The 22084-nt window shown below is 45.8% G+C and overlaps 1 non-coding gene across 1 annotated transcript; it reads left to right on the top strand.

The window, feature by feature from the left end:
* Positions 1 to 17305: 17305 nt before the first annotated feature.
* Positions 17306 to 17380, top strand: Trnas-cga. Its single transcript has one exon. It is a non-coding gene; the product is annotated as a tRNA-Ser (tRNA).
* Positions 17381 to 22084: the final 4704 nt, after the last annotated feature.

Raw genomic sequence — 22084 nt, forward strand, 5'->3', positions numbered from 1 at the left:
TAGTCATTACGTATCATCTGAGTAACTAACGCAAGGAGGAAATTTCAACCCTCCTAAAGTTGCCTAAGTCAACTGTTAGTGCTGTGATTGTGAAATGCTAAACCTAGACAAGGTCCTTGTTTGCTGCCCAGAGGAGATGTGCGTTTGTTGTACTCCACATTTCACGTCGTTTTGTAAGACATACTGAAGCTGCCGTGTTCATGTTCGTAAAGGCGATACAGAATCAGCTAAGTCCCACAATGCGTGCGGTTTCCACATTTATTTCCTTATACTTACGTATACAAGCCGACTCCAGTTATATATTTCGTCTTTCAGTAGATCACATGTGTAACATAAAATGGATTGTAAAATTTAGGTGGAAAACTTGACGTGAAATTTAAATTTGCTTCTAAACTTAGTGTTTTTAAAAACTCAGGCATTTTCCGTGGTATATTGTCTAGTAGCAAATCGTCAGTTGCAAACACTACCTGTGCTTTTCAGGAATACGATACATTGTGTCGTATTACATCGTCAACGGTAATTATAACCTGTGCTTTTCAGAAACTTTGTCCATAGTATGCTCCCACACAACTTAGAATTCTCTAATTTCATTATGTATTACGTGAAAAAGTTATATTGTTAAGAAGTCTGGGACGCTTGCAATGATTTTCATAAATTACTAGTCCCTTACTAAACCTATACCGTAGTAAATAGATGCCTGTGATTTACTTTTACTGTAAATAACTAAATGTCGCGTCACACTAGTTTTCTCTTTCAGTACGAGTGTATTTTGTCTTCATTTATCGTAAATTAACGCCACTGTCGAATTTTCTTAGTGATCAAAACCTGAAAGACGTTTCAGAGAAACAGTAAAACTTGAATCAAGATTTCTGTTGTCACAATAAATATCTCGTTTTTGGCTATAAATCACTTTAGTTCCAATTGGCTTCTGGTAATTCTTATAACAAAAAAAATGGTTCAAATGGCTCTGAGCACTGTGGGACTTAACGTCTGAGGTCATCAGTCCCCTAGAACGTAGAACTACTTAAACCTAACTAAACTAACGATATCACACACATCCATGCCCGAGGCAGGATTCGAACCTGTGACTGTAGCAGACGCGCGGTTCCAGAATGTAGCGCCTAGAACCGCTCGGCCGCATTTTTATAACACATCAGACCGATAAATTAAAAGGGAGTTGTCAAACTCAGTAAAAGGATGGTTTTTTACTATTTAGCAAAGTATTGCACAAAGCGTAAGATTTTTGTTTACTGTTCTATAAAATATTGCACCAAGCATACTGCAGCCCCACTATTTTTTCTGTTCTGGAAGTGACGATGAGTTATTTGTTGATCGTAAGCAGCTGGAAATCGTAGTGAACACTGTCAAGAAATTAAAAGCGCCTGTGAATAAATATGTTGGAAGAGTACCGCGAACTGGGCACCACAGCTACCAAAGATACCTAAAGTACTATCGTCTCCTGTACATACGGTCTCTCGCGTAGTGCCTTGTCAATGGTAGGCTGTGTGTCCAGTACAGGGTAGACAAGAGTCAGGAAGAACTAAAACTGGCATCTGCCTTCAGAGACAGCACACTCTTCACCTTTACACGACCTCCACACACCATCCACCATACTGTCCTGTTCCCAGGGCCCTACAGATATCTTACAAACTCGACCCCTCAGAATCTTGCAGAGAATCAGATACAGTGTGTGACCAAAAAGCGAAGCACCAAAAAGGGCAGGAGGAAACGAAATGAGACTTCCGTGTTTGAAATGATATTGCACCCATCCAATTACACAACAAATTCGAGGTGCTGTCTTCCACTGAAACCGAAATTGGGATACTGATACTCGCTTCACGTGTAACAAAACTTACTGTGTCCTGTGTCAGGGGGCAGCGAGTGCAAAGGGGTAGGGATCAGACCACGCACGAGCGCTGTAACGTTTGCCGAAAAGCCTTGGGTTCACTGTAATTGATCACCCTTCATATAGTCCCGACTTGGCTCCATCCGGTTGCCATCTGTCTTAAAAACTTAAAGAAGACCTTACAGGACTCCAGTTTGATAATGGTGAAGCTGTGCAAGAAAAGGTGACATTGTGGCTCTGTCAACAACGTCAAACATTCTACAGTGACAGTAACATCAAACTGGTCTTAATCTGGGAGAAATGTCTTCTTTGCCATGCTCACTATGCTGAGAAATACATATGTAGATATGAAGAATAAAGATGTAGAATGATAATAATGTTTGTTTTATTTCTCACACAAAAAAATCGGGGACAGTACCTTTTCATCACGCCATCTGTCCATTTTATGACATGTAACACACATGTGTTTTTGTACTCGTAGCAGTGTAATTCTGTAGACCAAAACATCTACTTATGGAGGAAATTCAGTAGTGTAACTAGCGTGCTCAACTTGAGAGCGAATGTAACTTTCACATGATGTCACTTCCAAGTAATGTAGCCCGATGAAACTTGGACCAAACATAGGAAGAACAGCTGCTGTTTTCTACAGAAGGTAACTGAAAGAAATGCGCAATGACACGAACAGAAACGACACTTTAATTTAAAGAGAATAAGAACCCTAAAGTCGTCGCGATTTATGATTGTCTCCTGGAGACTAAAAAACACGGGCTGTGGTTCTTAATAGGATGTGTGACCACTATAGAAGGCAATGCATGCTCTGTACGCGCTCACATGTTGGCCACAAAGTTGGAAAGGAGTTCTTGCAGTAGCGCGTTCCTTTTCTCCATCAGCACCGTTCACGACTGCTGGAAGGTTGTTGGTGCCTGTGATCATGCTGATAAACGTCTCCCCAATCCATAGCATACGTTCTCGATACGATTTAAGTTGGGGGATGAGGCAAGCCAGTGAATTCGCCGGAAATCCTCTGTCTGGTACCGAGCGCCATGGGTTTCGAATCTGCGCCAGACGGCATGGTCTCTGCAGCAGTTGCGCCATAAGCGTGGCTGCACGCGCCCCTGGCCCCGAGTCTAACCGCGCCACTGTGGAGCATGTGGCCCCAGCGGCCAATAGCGACATACCCTGTCGTGTATTTAGGCGGCTGCCTCTCACTCAGCGAGGCAGTCTTCGTGCGCGGGTACCACAGGGGTCGGTTCTCGGCCCCCTGTTGTCCTCCTTGTACACCGCTGACGCACCGCGGGTGGCGCGCGTGGAGTTGGCTCTTAATGCCGGCGACACTGCGCCGTTCAGCCGCAGCACGAACGTGGTCGCGATGTGCCGCCGACTCCAACTAGCGTGCGACGTCCTGGGGGCGTAGTCCACCAAGTGGCGACTCAAATTTAACGCCGCCAAGAGCCAGGCGGTTGTCTTCACTCGGAGACGACTGCCTCCTGCCCTGCCGCCTGTCACGATCTTGGGAGGCCCCATCCCGTGGTCAGCGTCCGGTGAATACCTCGGTGTGACGCTGGACAGGCATCTCACTTGGTTGCCGCACACCCGAGACATCAGGGGGCGAGCGATTGGGCGTCTCCGGGCGCTCTACCCGCTACTGAACCCCGCATCCACCCTCCCACCTCGGCACGGCCTGACTGTGTACTTCGCCCTTGTCCGGACAGTGCTCGAGTACGCCGCCATAGTGTGGGGGAATGCAGCCCCGTCGCACGTCGCGATGCTCCAGCGCGTCCAGAATCGGGCGCTCCGTCTCGCTCTGCACAAGCCGCCTCGTTACTCGACGAGGCTCCTTCACGAGGAAGCAGGCGTCCCGCTGCTGAGGGATTGCTTTAGGCAGTCCGCCAGGGTGTTCTATGCCTCCGCCGAACACTCTGGCAGTCGTCTTATTCGTGGACTGGGACAAGTCCACCACATGCCGACCACGCGCTGGCCTGATCTGCTGCGGGTGTAGTTTCTTCCGCAGCCCCGACGACGCTTTCGACGAAGCGTTCGCTCCCATGCGGCCGCTCACACAGGCCAATCCCACCCGTGAGGCCAGAAATCGTTATTGAGCTCCATACAGGAACAGCAGCTTCGCTGCTTAGCCTGTTTCACTCCTGGTTGATGTCACCAGAGATTTGCAGTGCAGTGCAGTCAGCGAGGCAGTCTGGTATTCGCGTTGAGTCAGTTGATATCTCGCTTACAACACTCTGGTTTCAAGAATTCCTCCACCTGCGCTGTTCGATGCTGTCGTGCATTGTCATCCACAAAAATGATGTAAGAGCTGAACGCACCCCTGAAAAGACGCGCACGGGCAAGGAGTACAGAGTCATAATCACGTTGAATGGTTAGAGTATATGTTAAAAGATATGGAGGTCAGTAGCCCCATGAAATGTTGTGCCACCACACACACAGTAACACCTGGGACACCAAAACGATCGTGTTCTATAATGTTCCTGATGTTAGATACCATCATCTAGCGAGAGGTGAGAACACATAATGCTATTAGCCAATCTAATTGTTGTTGACGTTGTCACCTTATCCATCAAGAAACAGACCTATTTCGTCTATTCGTGGGGGGTACACTGTTGTTACAGTAGCAGTAATAGACACAATCATTATAATTCTTAATCATACTCGTAGTCACTGTTTCAATCACTATATGCTGAACAGCATATCAAAAATAGTATGTAACGATAGTTCAATTCTTTTTTCTTGGCGGCTCGCGCATGCCCGCCCAGACGCTGGAGATTGCTGCGTTGCCAGTTGCACACGACGCACGCGCCAAGAGAAGCAGCGCCATTGTATAGTATAGTTCGCAAACTTACGTTTAGGGGGGAGCGCGCTGTTTATGAAGTAAATCCACCACGGACGCATTAACCCTTTCGCTGCTACAGAGATGTGCTCCCCGCATTCCGCGCTGTGCGCGATTTTGTCATCACTGCACTGCTCTCCTGTGCAGACACATGGTGTTCGACTGCTTTGACACACTTATCATTCGATTTCACAAAAACTATTAGGCCCAAAAATTTGATTTTTACACATCTTCTTGACTGATACCTTCCCCCCATAAATGACTTAACTTTGTTCCGATGTTCAACGCAGTTATTGTGCAGCATTAAATGCAGTAAACCATTGCACGAAAGTTTGAAGAGTTTGCAGACGTAAAAGTCCATAGCGTATACTTTCCGTGTGTTCGATTTTAGTTGCCACAATGTTGAGAATGAAATGTGGACAAGATACCTAAATTTCATATAAAATTTACCGAATAACAATATCTCATTTAATTTAAGTACCAGATAGTTGTAGTATGTAATATTGACAAATATTCTGTCTTTAGCGACTGTAATAAAACTTTTATTTATACCAGAGTCATTTCGCTATTTTCTAAAACGTTCTGATTAAAACAAAGTTGGCGAAGTACACTAAACTGAATTGTGGACGTGTTAAAACATAGAAACTAAAATATATTGTCAGTAATGCGCAGTGCACAAGCAATTTGTGTTTGTCACAACGGACAGTAAATACTTGCCAAAACATACATCAGTTGACGAAAACATTGAATATGATGTTGCCAAAGCAGCGAGGCAAAGAATTGCGTCAGACAATCAAGTAGCTCGGCAACGTACGAGCCGAAATTCTGCTCTAAATAATACTTTTAATACTGTCGCAAAAGAATGTATCTCAATATGAACAGTAAAACAGCGACTACAGCAGAGAAGATATACAAACAAAACAGATAACATGAGTATTGTATGTGTGCCTTTTCATTGTTTTTAATTGCTGTGAAAAGAAATATTGGAGGACAAAATTATAAAAACCGAAAACTTATTATGATGATAATGAAAAAAAAAAATACATTCAAACGAATAAAATTCATGAAGGAAGACACTTCGATATCGTTTTTAAATAAAGGAAATATTGAACACCGAACAAGGTTTGAACTCTGAATCTTTCACTTATCAATCAAACACGTTAACCATTATGCTAGCGCAGCTCGTGGCTTAATATAACTCCTGGAGGTTTCTAACATATCACGCAAAATACTGACAAACACTGTTGGTATGACTATGAATTACGCACGTTTCGTCGAAATACAATAGGAAATAAACAATTACTGCTGTTCTTTATTGAGAAAAAGCGGTTCGTGAGAATGATACAAACACCTTTAATTGCTATCGCCTGAATTAGGAGGCTTATTGCTTGTTTGGTTTAATTAATTAATATAATATGAAGCAATTGGTATAAAGAATGCTTCTTCCAAGCTTTCTATAAAAGAAAGTCTGCTATCAAGACATTGCTTTTGTTCAATTACTTTATTTATGACTGAACGTTTCTAAAACTGAAGACACTCGTCCGTGCTCTGCACTGCAGTCGAGCTATGGCAACGTCGTTCTCTGTTCATTGGCTGACTATGTTTCGTGATGTCAGATGCTCAGAACGAACCTAAACTCGGCCTCCATCGTAAATGACGCGCACTATAGTCACTAAGAGTTCTATTCATACACACATTTCGGTGGGTTAACTCTATGTTTGAGTAACAATATGGGACAGCCCTATGCATCCTGCTTCAGCAGTCTGTTATGTACTTGAAGGTTACTCAAATAAGGTGAGAGAAACGAGATGCAGAAGTATTTATCTACAGAACCAAGTCATTTACACATTATAGATTGCATGAACATTTTATCTGATGAAGCTATTTTTATTATGAAAATGTTCCACTTTCTTAACTAGTTTCCGAATATTCTTTCACACTGTATAGTCTCAGAATAAATATTTCTTTAAATTTACTTCCTAGTGTGTCTATCGATTCACTGATTCTTTGTGTCGTAATCTTCTATGCAGAAAAAGTCCAGTATGCATAGATCCCTTTCAGTTAACTTAAACCATTTTATTCAGAAAGAGTTATCATCAGTACTTCAACTAATGCTTTTTGTTTGACAATGCTGTATAGTATTCTCAAACTACTGTTGCTTTGCAGACGGATATTGATGTTACAGTAAATATATGTTGTCTGACATAAAGAGTGATGAACCTGGGAAACGTGGTCGGAAGTAAAAGTAAGTTCGTACTGATACACATGATTGATGGGTATGTAAATGATTAGAGCAGCAGTTCTCTGTGACATGCACAACAGCCACAAGAGTATATCACTGTGGCTCGTGTTTACTGTTTTACCAAGCTTGGTGACCTATGTAAGGGATAAGAACCATCTCGGATGCTGAGTGATCACTGTGAAGAACACGCACATGCATCATACTCGTGGTAGATAGCATTTCCAGCACGAGTCAGACTCTGAAAGAGTCGGGCGGGAAGATCTTAATCGCTTTAGACCTGCATCTGACATCCAAGAGCAAGTAATGGACTGGCTGCAGAATTCTGTGTCGTCCTGCACCATTTGTCAGAGACTAGCAGCAGCCGGACTAGGGAATTACGGTCCGATGCGAAGGCTGCCGGTTGCACTAACACAAACGGCTGCGTTTGGAGTGGTGCTATGACTGGAAACATTGACTGCCGATGCATGGCGTTGCACTACGTTCAGCGATGAATCGCGGTTCTGCGTTTCCCAGACCATCGTCGGGGAGTATGGTGGCGAACTGGGAGATATCCGTAATTACAGTATTATTTTGACACCAAGCAGCGTTACTGTTGGTGTCATGATGTGGGGATACATTGGGGACGACTTCAGGTCACGGCTGTTTGTGACTGAAACCACATGGGATGTCACGGGCATCCTGCATCCTCTTGTGTTTCCTCTAACGTGACACGGTGCCATTTTTCAACAGAGCAATACTCGTTCACAGTATATATCTTGATAGACTAACTACGTGATTTTGTGGTCCACTCATGGTCATTAAGATTCCCAGATCTGTCCTCTGTAGAACATGTGTAGAACCGGCTTGGACGCCAACACCCTACCAGTGCCAGTATTTAGGATTTTAACGACAATTTGCGACAGATGTGAGTCATCCAGCTTGCCACAGCAGAGGATTCGAGAGCTTTACGACACTCTTACCAACTGAAGCGCATGTGCCCAGGTCATGGGGGATACAACACCATACTGGTAAGTGGGCTCTTACTGTAACACCCGCCGGCCGCGGTGGCCGTGCGGTTCTAGCGCTGCAGTCCGGAACTGCGGGGCTGCTACGGTCGCAGGTTCGAATCCTGCCTCGGGCATGGATGTGTGTGATGTCCTTAGGTAAGTTAGGTTTAAGTAGTTCTAAGTTCTAGGGGACTGATGACCTAAGATGTTAGGTCCCATAGTGCTCAGAGCCATTTGAACTTACTGTAACATCCTTGGAAAATTTGAGTCGACTTTATCACACAAGTAACATCACATATCCTTTCAAACATTGAAGTTTCATTTCGTTTCCTACTCCCCTTTTTGGTGCTTCACTTTTTTGTCGGGCAGCGTATTTTATTCTCTGCAGGATTCTGAAGGACCAAGTTTTTAAGGTGTTTGTAGCGCTCTGGGAACAAGATACTACGATGCGTGGCGTTTGGGGGTCACGTAAAGGGCAGGAGGGATGCTGATTCTGATGTTAGATGCCTATCTGACACCAGAAAGAATTATTGAATCAGAATTGAAATAATGAACATCTATTGTTCGTAAAATACAGGGTTGAGATATCGAAATTCCGACAGCCATTAATGGCAGGAGCACCGTCTCTAACTACCCAACTGGTATGTGTTGATCTGAGTATGGTTTTCATCCAGATAGGATGAGCCTGAGTTGGGGGCATCAGTACCAGTGTCATAATACGGCCGTTGCGCTATGAGGTTAGCACACAGCATCCACTCGTGCGGCGGGGTCAGGGATTTTCTCTGCCTCGTGATGACTGGGTGTTTTGTGCTGTCATTAAGTTAGTTAGGTTTAAGTAGTTCTAAGTTCTAGGGGACTGATGATCACAGGAGTTATGTCCCATAGTGCTCAGAGCCATTTGAACCATCCATTCGTGCTGACCTCACCGTAGATAGCACACAGTGAATTCTTCAATGCAACGACATGAAGAGAAGTACTGTGGCCTCCCGAAAGGAGAGAGACCAGCAGCACTGAAGTCTTCCAGGTTCCGCTAATTAGGCATCTAAAACGCCTGCAGGATGGTGGCAGCTACAGCTGCCCCTCATTCTTCGTGGTAGTCAGCGCTGCAGCTCAGAGCCTGAGTCCTTCCAGGTAGGACTTGCTGCTCCACGGAAGATCGAAGGCGACTAGATAGGTCAACATCCTTACAGCTCGGCTGCAAACTGAATAGAACTCTACCACAACAGAAGTAATATTTATGAACGGCAGTTTCATGCACTGTACTATTGCAAGGTGGCAATGACATCTTTTGCCCTGCTTTTTCTGTTTGGGTGGCTCCCGTCATCACTTCAGTATTTCACAACTTCAGCTTCTGGACTCTCTTTCTGTCATGTCAGTATACTGAATAGTTACTCTTGACTAAAGCTTTCTTGAGACACTTTGCACACTCACCATTATGATGACATCTCTGTAGCCATCATGTCGTTCTGCTACATTGTTGGCTTGGGCCACCAGCGCATTCAGAGTTTCACAACAGCTTCCGTGTTAATTGCTGCACCGTCAGTGATCCTCTCTCACTAGAGTTCCGCCTGGGTGTTAACCTTGTAAGTAAGTTGTTTAGGTTTTTATGTTTTTATGTTTTATGTTGGTAACGCCAGGTAGCTCTGTATGAAAATCACTGATGGTGCTGTGTGCAGTCTGTGGCTGGTTTGCATTGTTGGAATATTTGCTATTGTAGTGTTGGACAGTTGAACAGCGCGTAGCGTTGCGGAGTTGGAGGTGAGCCGTCAGCAGTGGTCGATGTGGGGAGAGAGATGGCAGAATTTTGAGAGCGGACGATCTGGACGTGTGTCCATCAGAAAGAGTAAATTTGTAATACTGGATATCACGAACTGATATATATATATATATATATATATATATATATATATATACACTCCTGGAAATGGAAAAAAGGACACATTGACACCGGTGTGTCAGACCCACCATACTTGCTCCGGACACTGCGTGAGGGCTGTACAAGCAATGATCACACGCACGGCACAGCGGACACACCAGGAACCGCGGTGTTGGCCGTCGAATGGCGCTAGCTGCACAGCATTTGTGCACCGCCGCCGTCAGTGTCAGCCAGTTTGCCGTGACATACGGAGCTCCATCGCAGTCTTTAACACTGGTAGCATGCCGCGACAGCGTGGACGTGAACCGTATGTGCAGTTGACGGACTTTGAGCGAGGGCGTATAGTGGGCATGCGGGAGGCCGGGTGGACGTACCGCCGAATTGCTTAACACGTGGGGCGTGAGGTCTCCACAGTACATCGATGTTGTCGCCAGTGGTCGGCGGAAGGTGCACGTGCCCGTCGACCTGGGACCGGACCGCAGCGACGCACGGATGCACGCCAAGACCGTAGGATCCTACGCAGTGCCGTAGGGGACCGCACCGCCACTTCCCAGCAAATTAGGGACACTGTTGCTCCTGGGGTATCGGCGAGGACCATTCGCAACCGTCTCCATGAAGCTGGGCTACGGTCCCGCATACCGTTAGGCCGTCTTCCGCTCACGCCCCAACATCGTGCAGCCCGCCTCCAGTGGTGTCGCGACAGGCGTGAATGGAGGGACGAATGGAGACGTGTCGTCTTCAGCGATGAGAGTCGCTTCTGCCTTGGTGCCAATGATGGTCGTATGCGTGTTTGGCGCCGTGCAGGTGAGCGCCACAATCGGACTGCATACGACCGAGGCATACAGGGCCAACACCCGGCATCATGGTGTGGGGAGCGATCTCCTACACTGGCCGTACACCACTGGTGATCGTCGAGGGGACACTGAATAGTGCACGGTACATCCAAACCGTCATCGAACCCATCGTTCTACCATTCCTAGACCGGCAAGGGAACTTGCTGTTCCAACAGGACAATGCACGTCCGCATGTATCCCGTGCCACCCAACGTGCTCTAGAAGGTGTAAGTCAACTACCCTGGCCAGCAAGATCTCCGGACCTGTCCCCCATTGAGCATGTTTGGGACTGGATGAAGCGTCGTCTCACGCGGTCTGCACGTCCAGAACGAACGCTGGTCCAACTGAGGCGCCAGGTGGAAATGGCATGGCAAGCCATTCCACAGGACTACATCCAGCATCTCTACGATCGTCTCCATGGGAGAATAGCAGCCTGCATTGCTGCGAAAGGTGGATATACACTGTACTAGTGCCGACATTGTGCATGCTCTGTTGCCTGTGTCTATGTGCCTGTGGTTCTGTCAGTGTGATCATGTGATGTATCTGACCCCAGGAATGTGTCAATAAAGTTTCCCCTTCCTGGGACAAGGAATTCACGGTGTTCTTATTTCAATTTCCAGGGGTATATATATATATATATATATATATATATATATATATATATATGTGTGTGTGTGTGTGTGTGATGACTTTTGAACATGATTAAGGTAAATACATTGTTTGTTCTCTATCAGAATCTTTTATTTAGCTGGCAGTATTGGCGCTCGCTGTATTGCAGTAGTTCGAGTAACGAAGATTTTTGTGAGGTAAGTGATTCATGACAGGTACAGGTTATTGTTAGGGCCATTCTTTTGTAGGGATTATTGAAAGTCAGACTGCATTGCGCTAAAAATATTATATGTCAGTTTAGTTTTGATCAGAATAAGTAAAGAGAGAAATGTCTGAGTACGTTCAGTTCTGCTCAGCTGTTTGAAAATCAAGTAACGTAAGAGGTTTATCACCACAGTAATTTATTAATTTTTCTAAGGGTATCTTTCAACCTGTTCTACTCTGTCTCTTGCATTGACTGAGAAGGTTTTTGAAATTTTTCTGGCTGTACCAAGCACACTATTCTGCTGTGCAACATTACCCAGCCTTTAAGAAATTCTTGAGTTTCTCTGGAGTGGCTCTGAAACAGTCTTCTCATACATGCACAAAGTAGAATTATATGCATTGTTCCTTCGTCATTCTGTCCAGTGTGAAACATGTGGTTCCTCAGTTATGCTCTTTATTCTGAAACTGTAACTTCTTAAACTCAGTCGAGGCTCCAAATTACTGTTTATACACTAATACAATTATTTTTCACACACCACTCTGAGACACCTCTTGCACTCTTCATTACTTAACACGTAATTCATTACTCTAAGTCTCTCTTAACTAATTCTGAATACTGTTAATAAATAAGTCACCGTCTCTTGCTTTCAAATATGAGAACGAAATATTTCCTTCTGAACCGAATATGGTAGAATCACATGGGAGTGATCATCGTGTGCATGTAAGAGGACGACATCATGTTGTAAGGATAAGTTATGACGAAGTGCAAAATAATGGTGTATGACTGGGTAACTAATCTGCTTGATTGAATGTGGCTAACAAGTGCAAAAGTAGTACAACAGAATGTTGAGATGATGGTCAACAGCCATTACCCGAGCAATTTGTTATTGATCGATGGGAAAATCATTAAGTATTTCGTTATCCACGACATCGAAGTGGAAGCGAGAATCCTCTGAGGAGTAGAACGCTGAGTCAGTGGCGACTGGTAGGCGAGAAGCAGTATTCGCTTTCGATTGCTTAGCTGCTGGCCTGTGCACAATTTCATAGTGGTAACTGGAGAGAAGTAGAGACCAACGCTGTAGCTTTTGCACCCTGCTTAGATGGGCTGGCTTTAAAGGGCTCAACAGTGTTGTGAGAGGTTTGTGATCTATCACTAAGTACAGTTTTCTCCCATACTGGTACTGGTGAAATTTGGTCATCCAATATACCACAGCAAGAACTTCCTTCTCAGTCTGAAAATAGTTGCATTGTCCTTTGCTGAGGAGTTTGGATGCAAAGGCAACTGGCTTGTACAATGAATGATTCAACTCAGTGTGAGAGAACAGCAGCAATCTTGTAAGGGGATCCGTCATAACACGACCGCCTTAGAGGGATTAAATAGTACCTGCTAGTGCTCACTCAGTAAAGCATCCTTCAGTTTCTGAAAAGCGACTTGGCATTCCCTAGTCCACTCAAGCAGAATATCCTTTCGTCGTAGACAATGCAGTCTGTGCACCACGCGGAATGAGCTGAATATAATAAGAAAATTTATCTAACGCATCCTGAAGTTAACTGCTATTCCGAGGAGCTGGGAGGTCCCAGGTGGTGATAAGTTGAATACACTAGCTACTGAACCAAATATTCAATCTCAGGCTTGAAAAAGGAGCACTTGGCTTTACTACACTTTAACCCAGCATCTGAAAACACTTGAAGCAATTTGTTTGGATTAGAGAGATAGTCATCAGGAGTACGACCCGAAAATATTACGTCGTCTAAATAATTCGAACAACAAGGAACAGTAGCAGTCATCTGTGGTAAGTAGCGTTGAAAAATCGCAGATGCGGATGCAGAGGACAACAGCAAGTACTTACTGTAAATAACACAGTGTGTATGTTGATCGGAAAAAACAAAGAGGAACAGTTCATCCAAAGGAAGCTGTAAATAAGGATCACGAAGGTCAGTTTTGGAAAAGAAGCGACTTCAGCTCGTGGCTGTTCCATTGCCTTGAAAAGTGCACATACGTGTTTATTTGCGTGAAGATTTCTTTACAGTCACCGAAGGACGCTAGTGACTGACTGCTGCAGGGGAATCGCGCCATTGTCCTGCCAAGGTAAGAGTTCCTGTGCTGCTTGATCTCTGATGGTGTGAGGGATGTGCTGTAAATATGAGCCTCAAAATTACTATCTTTGCCCAAGTCTGTGGGCACACAGCAATTCTCAGGCAAAACATAGTCTTGAATATGCAGATCAAACAGATCAAAAGGGTCGTACCAAAAACGTTTTAGTTTCACGTGAGAACGGAACTGTGAGAGAAACTGTTTAGACACGTGGCATGTAGCTGCAAATAGTCAGTACAGGAATGCCATGTTCACCGTAACCAGAAAGAGTTGCCAGTGACTTATGTAGCTTGGGTTCACCTAATAGTTCATGTGCACTTCTATCCCAAGAAGTCACGGAAGCATCTGTGTCCAGTTACGTACATATTTTTTAGACAGTCTGACACTATGAATGACGCAGGCCAGGGTAGCCGAGAGAGCTAATGCGCTGCTTCCTGGACAGGGGTAGGCGCGCTGGTCCCAGATCGAATCCTCCCGGCGGAGTAACCACGAGGGTCGGTATGCCAGCCAGCCTGGATGTGGTTTTTAGGCGGTTTTCCATATCCCACTTGGTGAATACCGGGCTGGTCCCCACGCTACGCCTCAGTTACACGACTCGCAGACGTTTGAAAACGTTTGCACTCTTCAATTGCTTACACTAGTCGCAGACAGCGGGGGTACATTAATTCCGTACTGAGGAGGTTCGGGATGGCGGCAAGAAGGGCATCCAGCCACCCTCCGCAACTAACACTGCCAAATCAATAGTAACACGGCCGACCCCACGTGACACGGGTCAAAGGCCCCAAGAAAAAGAGAAAGAACACTGTATGGATGAAGTGACTGAATTCTTTACTGTGGCAATAGACTTCGAATGATCAGCAGTGGAATCACTATCTGACTTTGAAAAAATTTCATTTTTTCCATTGACTGAGATACTGTAGAACGTGCAGATCACTTACCGGAGCCGCATTTCTACAAAAGGAGAGGCTGAACGTGGCCCTGATTGGCACAATGATAACACTACGTATCCAATAGAGACACTCCTGCTGCTTATGCGCCGTGAGAGACAGAGCAGGATTTAAATACGCTAGCCTGCTACGTAGCACACTGTTTTGTTTATGACACTCCGATGGCTGAGACTTTGCGTGCCATAGCGCGTGAAAGACGGGCACAACTTGTTTACCATTACTGTGGGCAGCAGAAATACACTGAATTACCAAAGAAACTGGTACACCTGCCTAATATAGATGTAGAGCTGCCGCGAGCACGCAGAAGTGCCACAACACGACGTGGAATGGACTTGACTAATGTCTGAAGTACTGCTGAAGAGAACTGACACCATAAAAACTGCAGGGTTGTCCATAAATATGTAAGAGTACGAGGGGGGGGGGGGGGGGGGGCAAGAGATCTCTTCTGAACAGCACGTTGCAAGGCATCCATAGAGGCTCAATGATGTTCGTATCTGGGGAGTTTGGTGGGCAGCGGAAGTGTTTAAACTCAGAAGAGTGTTCCTGGAGCCACTCTTTAGCAATTCTGGACATGTGAGGCATCGCACTGTCCTGGTGGAATTTCCCAAGTTCGTCGGGATGCACAATGAACATGAATGGATGCAGGTGATCAGACAGGATGCTTACGTACTTGTCACCTGTCAGAGTCGTACCTAGAGGTATCAAGGGTCTCATGTCACTCCAACTGCACGCGCCCCACACCATTACAGAGCCTCCACCAGGGGTCCGTGGATTCATGAAATTGTTTCCATACCCGTACACATACAGCTGCTCGATACAATTTGAAACGAGACTCGTCCGACCAGGCAACATGTTCCCAGTCATCAACAGTCTAATGTCAGTGTTGATGGGCCCATGCGAGGCGTAAGGCATTGTATCGTGCAGTCATCAAGGGTACAGAAGTGGGCCTTCGGCTCCGAAAGCCCATATCGATGATGTTTCGTCGAATGGTTCGCACGTTGACAGTTACTGACGGCCCAGCATTGAAATCTGCAACAGTTTGCGGAACTTCTGCAACGTTGAATGATTCTTTTCAGTCGTCGCTGGTCCCAATCTTGCACGATCTTTTTCCGGCCGCAGCGATGTCGGAGATTTAATGTTTTACCTGGTTCCTGATATTCACGGTACACTCGTGAAATGGTCGTACGGGGAAATCGCGACTTCGTCGCTACCTCGGAGCTGCTGTCCCGTTGCCCGTGCACCGACTGTAGCGACACGTTCAAACTCATTTAAATCTTGATAACCTGCCATTGTAGCGGCAATAACCGATCTAAAAACTACGACAGTTATCTCGTACAGGCGTTGTCGACCGCAGCGCCGCATTCTGCCTGTTTAAATACCTCTGTCTTTGAATTCGCATGCCTATACCAGTTCCTTGGAGCTTCAGTGTAGAAGCGGAATGAAAGTATACCGTTGCAATATCGTTGGAGTTCTGACGCTATCCTAATTTGAAAACCTGTTACAAGTTAGGAGCAGGACGCTTAAGACTCTGTTCACGTGTTCGAGGGTCTGACACATTTTGAGTATTGGCATCCCTAATCATGACATCACTATAGTAATGTCTACACTCGCACTTGAATTTGAAGTAGCGTGTAAGCCGTTGTAAGTCAGCCACTCACGCTTGCGTGTGTGAATGGTTTCCCTACAGAAGCGAAAGAATTTCTAATGGGCAGTTGTCACATTAGTGTGTTCGTCATAGTACTTGTCCAGTGCAGCAATTACTTGTTCGTAAGGAACATTATCAGGGCGGGTGCTAGAAAAAAGGAAGTTTGCAGACTAATCGACACAGTGACTCTACGACTGTTGGAAGGGTATGGTCGTCTCACCCTACCTTGAACGTGTTGCTCCTTGAAGTGTGAGTCGAGCTGCGCATGGTACTCGAACCATTCCCGTTGTTCAGAATCTAATGCATGACAGATGACGCGGAGACAGGTGCTCTTTGCTGAGGTAGTGTTGTGAGTGCTGGGTTCAAAATGGTTCAAATGGCTCTGAGCACTATGGGACTTAACATCTGTGGTCATCAGTTCCCTAGAACTACTTAAACCTAACTAACCTAAGGACATCACACACATCCATGCCCGAGGCAGGATTCGAACCTGCGACCGTAGCGGTCTCGCGGTTCCAGACTGAAGCGCCTAGAACCGCACGGCCACACCGGCCGGCGCGATGGGCAAAGAGCAGTGTGGACATCATTTCCACTGAAACTTCCCGGCGGATTAAAATTGTGTGCCGGGCCGAGACTCGAACTCAGGACCTTTGCCTTTCGCGGGCAAGTGCCCTACCAACTGAGCTACCCAATCACGACTCACGCCCCGTCCTCACAGCTTTACTTCTGCCAGTACCTCGTCTCCTACATTCCAAACTTTACAGAAGCTCTCCTGCGAACCTGGCAGAACTAGCACTCATGAAAGAAAGGATATAGTGGAGACATGGCTTAGAAACAGCCTGGGGGATGTTTCCAGAATGAGAATTTCCACTCTGCGGCGGAGTGTGCGCTGATATGAAACTTCCTGGCATATTAAAACTGTGTGCCGGGCCGAGAATCGAACTCGGGAACTTTGCCTTCCGTGGGCAAGTGCTCTACCAACTGTGCTACCCAAGTACGACTCACGGCCCGTCCTCATGGCTTTACTTCTACCAGTACCTCGTCTCCTACATTCCAAACTTTACAGAAGCTTTCCTGCGAACCTGGCAGAACTAGCACTCATGAAAGAAAGGATATAGCGGAGACATGACTTAGCCACAGCCTGGGGGATGTTTCCAGAGGGAGGACGGTGCGTGAGTCGTGCTTGGGTAGCTCAGTTGGTAGAGCACTTGCCCGCGAAAGGCAAAGGTCCCGAGTTCGAGTCTCGGCCCGGCACACAGTTTTAATCTGCCAGGAAGTTTCATATCAGCACACGAACCGCTGCAGAGTGGAAATCTCATCATTTCCATTATCTGTCACATCTTCTGGGCGTGAAATTGAACAATCTCAATTTCTATCAAATCTTGAGGGGGACTGACCATGTTAAACCACGAAAGTAACAACAGAAAGCGCAACCACTGAGCTACATTGAAAGAAGACAGAATTAAAATCACTATGAATTTCAGCCACTGAAAAGAACAAAAAAGAAAAAAGAAACAGTCAGTTGCAGAGCATATGGCGGACGAGAAAATTCAACGGAATACCCATGGGAAACAGTCACGTAGCCAGCTGTCTGATTGTCCCGCTGGAGGGTGCCAATGACTTGGTGGCCTGTATAAGCCTCAACAGAGAGCGAAGTTATAAGATATACACGTAACGTTTTTATTTATATCCAAGTCCAAATCCAGATGAATATCCAACACAGGTCCGTGAGACAGGCCGAGACCGATATCCACAACAGCAACACGGGCTGAGTGATATCGCTTACACTAGACAGACAGAGCTGAACTGATAGACCGGAGCCGGCCGGAGTGGCCAAGCGGTTCTAGGCGCTGCAGTCTGGAACCGCGCGACCGCTCCGGTCGCAGGTTCGAATCCTCCCTCGGGCATGGATGTGTGTGATGTCCTTAGGTTAGTTAGGTTGAAGTAGAGTTCTAGGGGACTGATGACCTCAGAAGTTAAGTCCCATAGTGCTCAGAGCCAATTGAACCATTTGATAGACTGGACTAGAGGTAGGTACGGTGTCCCCTATGTCATCTCTGTGGCAGTGGTGGATGCACAGGCTGAGGAAAGTGTGTCTCAGAGCCGGCTAAAGATTGGCGATGCAATCATAAGGTCCCTGCCAAATTGAAAACGTGGACTGGGGCAGCGTGGGTTAAATAGCGCATGAGTGCACAGAGTCTGCACCATGAGCACCAATATCGTCACAAGGTCGTTGACCCGCAGAGTTGGCAGGCGACTTACTTCTCACTGTCCTGTCCAGAACGACTAGCAGCTTCTTGGAGAAGGTGACCAGGTCACCCATGACATTGTCTTAGGCGCACACAGCGAAGGCGTCTGCCAGCTGTGCTCAGAGTATGTGAAGCCATGCAGAGAAGTGCCTTCACGTGCCAATAGGAGAGAGACTGGCTAGCTTTGAAGTCTGCCGCAGGAATGGAGGAGGGGAACAGCAGCGGAACGACCCAGTGGTGACAGATGACGATCTTTTCCTAGGACCTGCTAGTGAGGGCTCGAAGAAGCATACCTGATAGTGGAGGTCACAATCATCATGCATGCTCTCTCCAGACTTGCTGCTCCACTGAAGATCGAAGGCTGCTACACGAACAGATGGTCGATCTCTATAGACCTTCAGTCCTGACAGAATGGCTGCAGACTGAACTCCACCAGAGTAGAAGTAATATTTAAGCAGGGCAGACTCGTGTACTCTGCTATTGTGAGACAGAAATGCCGTATTTCAGACTGTTTTTTTTTTCAGTCAGCTTGCAACGGCCCTGCCTCTATCTGTTTTTTCTTTTTTGAGTCATCTGTTCTCATTGGTTTGATGCCGCCCGCCAAGAATTCCTTTCCTGTGCTAACCTTTTCATCACAGACTAGCAGCTGCACCCTACGTCCTCAATTACACTACTGGCTATTAAAACTGCTACACCAAGAAGAAATGCAGATGATAAACGGGTATTCATTGGACAAATATATTACACTAGAACTGACATGTGATTACATTTTCGGGCAATTTGGGTGCATAGATCCTCAGAAATCAGTACCCAGAACAACCACCTCTGGCCGTAATACCGGCCTTGAAACGCCTGGGCATTGAGTCAAACAGAACTTGGATGGCGTGTGCAGTTGCGGCTGCCCACACAGCTTCAACATGATACCACAGTTCATCAAGAGTAGTGACCGGCGTATTGTGACGAGCCAGTTGCTCGGCCACCATTGACCAGACGTTTTCAGTTGGTGAGAGATCTGGAAATTGTGCTGGCCAGGGCAGCAGTCGAACATTTTCTGTATCAAGAAAGGCCCGTACAGGACATGCAACATGCGGTCGTGCATTATCCTACTGAAATATATGGTTTTGCAGGGATCTAATGAATGGTAGAGCCACAGGTCGTAACATATCTCAAATGTAACGTGCACTGCTCAAAGTGCCGTCAATGCGAACAAGAGGTGACCGAGACGTGTAACAAATGGCACCCCATATCATCACGCCGGGTGATATGCCAGTATGGCGATGACGAATACACGCTTCCAGTGTGCGTTCACCGCGATGTCGCCAAATACGGATGCGACCATTATGATGCTGTAAACATAACCTGGATTCATCCGAAAAAATGACGTTTTGCCCTTCGTGCATCCAGGTTCGTCGTTGAGTACACCATCGCAGGCGCTCCTATCTGTGATGCAGCGTCGAGGGTAACCGCAGCCATGGTCTCCGAGTTGATAGTCCGTGCTGCTGCATACGTCGTCGAACTGTTCGTGCAGATGGTTGTTGTCTTGCTAACGTCCCCATCTGTTGACTCAGGGATCGAGGCGTGGCTGCACGATCCGTTACAGCCATGCTGATAAGATGCCTGTCATCTCGGCTGCTAGTGATACGAGACCGTTGGGATCCATCTCGGAGTTCCGAATTACCCTCCTGAACCCACCTATTCCATATTCTGCTAACAGTCATTGGATCTCGACCAACGCGAGCAGCAATGTCGCGATACGATAAACCGCAATCGCAATAGGCTACAATCGGACCTTTATCAAAGTCGGAAACGTGATGGTGTGCGTTTCTCCTCCTTACACGTGGCATCATAACAATGTTTCACCAGGCAACGCCGGTCAACTGCTGTTTGTGTATGAGAAATCTGTTGGAAACTTTCCTCATGTCAACACGTTGTAGGTGTCGCCACCGGCGCCAACCTTGCGTGAATGATCTGAAAAGCTAGTCATTTGCATATCACAGCACCTTCTTCCTGTCGGTTAAATTTCTCGTCTATAGCACGTCATCTTCGTGGTGTAGCAGTTTTAATGGCCAGTAGTGTACTTGCTGGGTGTATTCCAGTCTCTGTCTTCCTCTACAGTTTTTACCTTCTGCAGCTCCCTCGAATACCATGGAAGTTACCTCCTGATGCCTTAACAGATATCCTATCATCCTGTCCCTTCTCCTTGTCAGTGTCTTACATATGCTGTTTTCCTCGTCGTTTCTGCGGAGAACCTCCTCATATCTTACGTTATCAGTCCATTTAATTTTTTGGCATTCTACTGTAGCAGCACAACTCAAAGGCTTGGATTCTCCTTTGGTTTTCCCACAGTCCATGTCTCATTACCGTACAACGTGCATTCTAAGACATTTCTTTCTCAAGTTAAGACCTATCTTTGATATTAGCAGACTTCTCTTGGTCTGGAATGCCTTTTTCACCAGTGGTGGTCTGCTTCTTACGTCCTCCTTGCACTGTCCGTCACAGGTTATTTTGCTTCCTAGGTAGCAGAATTCCTTAACTTCGTCTACTTCTTGATCCCAAATCGTAACGTTAAATTTTTTGCTGTTCACATTTCTGCTACTTCTCATTAATTTCGCCTTTCTTCGATTTACTATCGATCCGTATTCTATACTCATAAGACTGCTGATTCCATGCAGCAGGACATGTAATTGATCTTCACTTTCACTGAGGATAACAATGTCGTCAGCAAATCTGATCGTTGATATTCTTTCAGTCTGAATTTTAACCCAACTCTTGAAGCTTTGTCTTATTTCCCTCATTGCTTCTTCGGTATACTCACTCAAGAGTAGGGGCGACAAACTACATCTCTGTCTTACAGCCTTTTTAACCTGAGCACTTCGCTCTTAGGCATCCAGTCTTGTTGTTTCCTCCTGATTCTTGCACATGTTGTATATTAACCGCCCTTTCCTGCAGCTTACCCCTATTTTTCTCAGAATTTCTATCATATTGCACCATTTTAAATCTTTGAATGCTTTCACCAGGTCGACAAATCCTATAAACGTCTATTGATTCTTCTACAGCTGTTAAGCTGATTGCGCGATAATTCTCTCACTTGTCGGCTCTTGCTGTCTTCGGAATCGTGTCGATGATATTTTTCCGAAAGGAAGATGGTATATCGCCAGTCTCATACATTCTACACAGCAACGTAAATAGCCGTTTTGTTTCCACTTCCACCAATTATTTTGGAAATTCCGATGGAATTTTATCTCTCCCTTCTGCCTTATGTGTTCTTGATTCTCCGTAAGCTCTCTTAAATTGTGATTCTAATACAGGATCCCTTATCTCCTCTAAATCGACTCCTGTTTCTTCTTCTACCACCAAAGACAACTCTTCATTCTCATAGAGGCCTTCAATGTACTCTTTCCACCCATCCGCTCTCTCCTCTGTATTTTACAGTGGAATTCCCGTTGCACTTTTAATGTTACCACCCTTACTTGTAATTTCACCGAAGATTGTTATGTCTTTTCTATATGTTGAGTCAGTCCTTACGACCATCATTTCTTTTTCGAGTTCTTTACTTTTTGATGCAGCTATTTTGCCTTAGCTGCCCTGTACTTCCGTCTACTTCGTTCCTAGGTGACTTGTGCTTGTGTTTGCGAGAATTTCCTGAACATTTTTGTTCTTTCTTCTTTCAACGATCAGCTGAAGTATTTCAACTGTTACCCACGGTTTCT

This window comes from Schistocerca piceifrons, chromosome 5 (genome assembly GCF_021461385.2).
Source record: "Schistocerca piceifrons isolate TAMUIC-IGC-003096 chromosome 5, iqSchPice1.1, whole genome shotgun sequence".
In the NCBI taxonomy this organism is placed as follows: Eukaryota; Metazoa; Arthropoda; class Insecta; order Orthoptera; family Acrididae; genus Schistocerca; species Schistocerca piceifrons.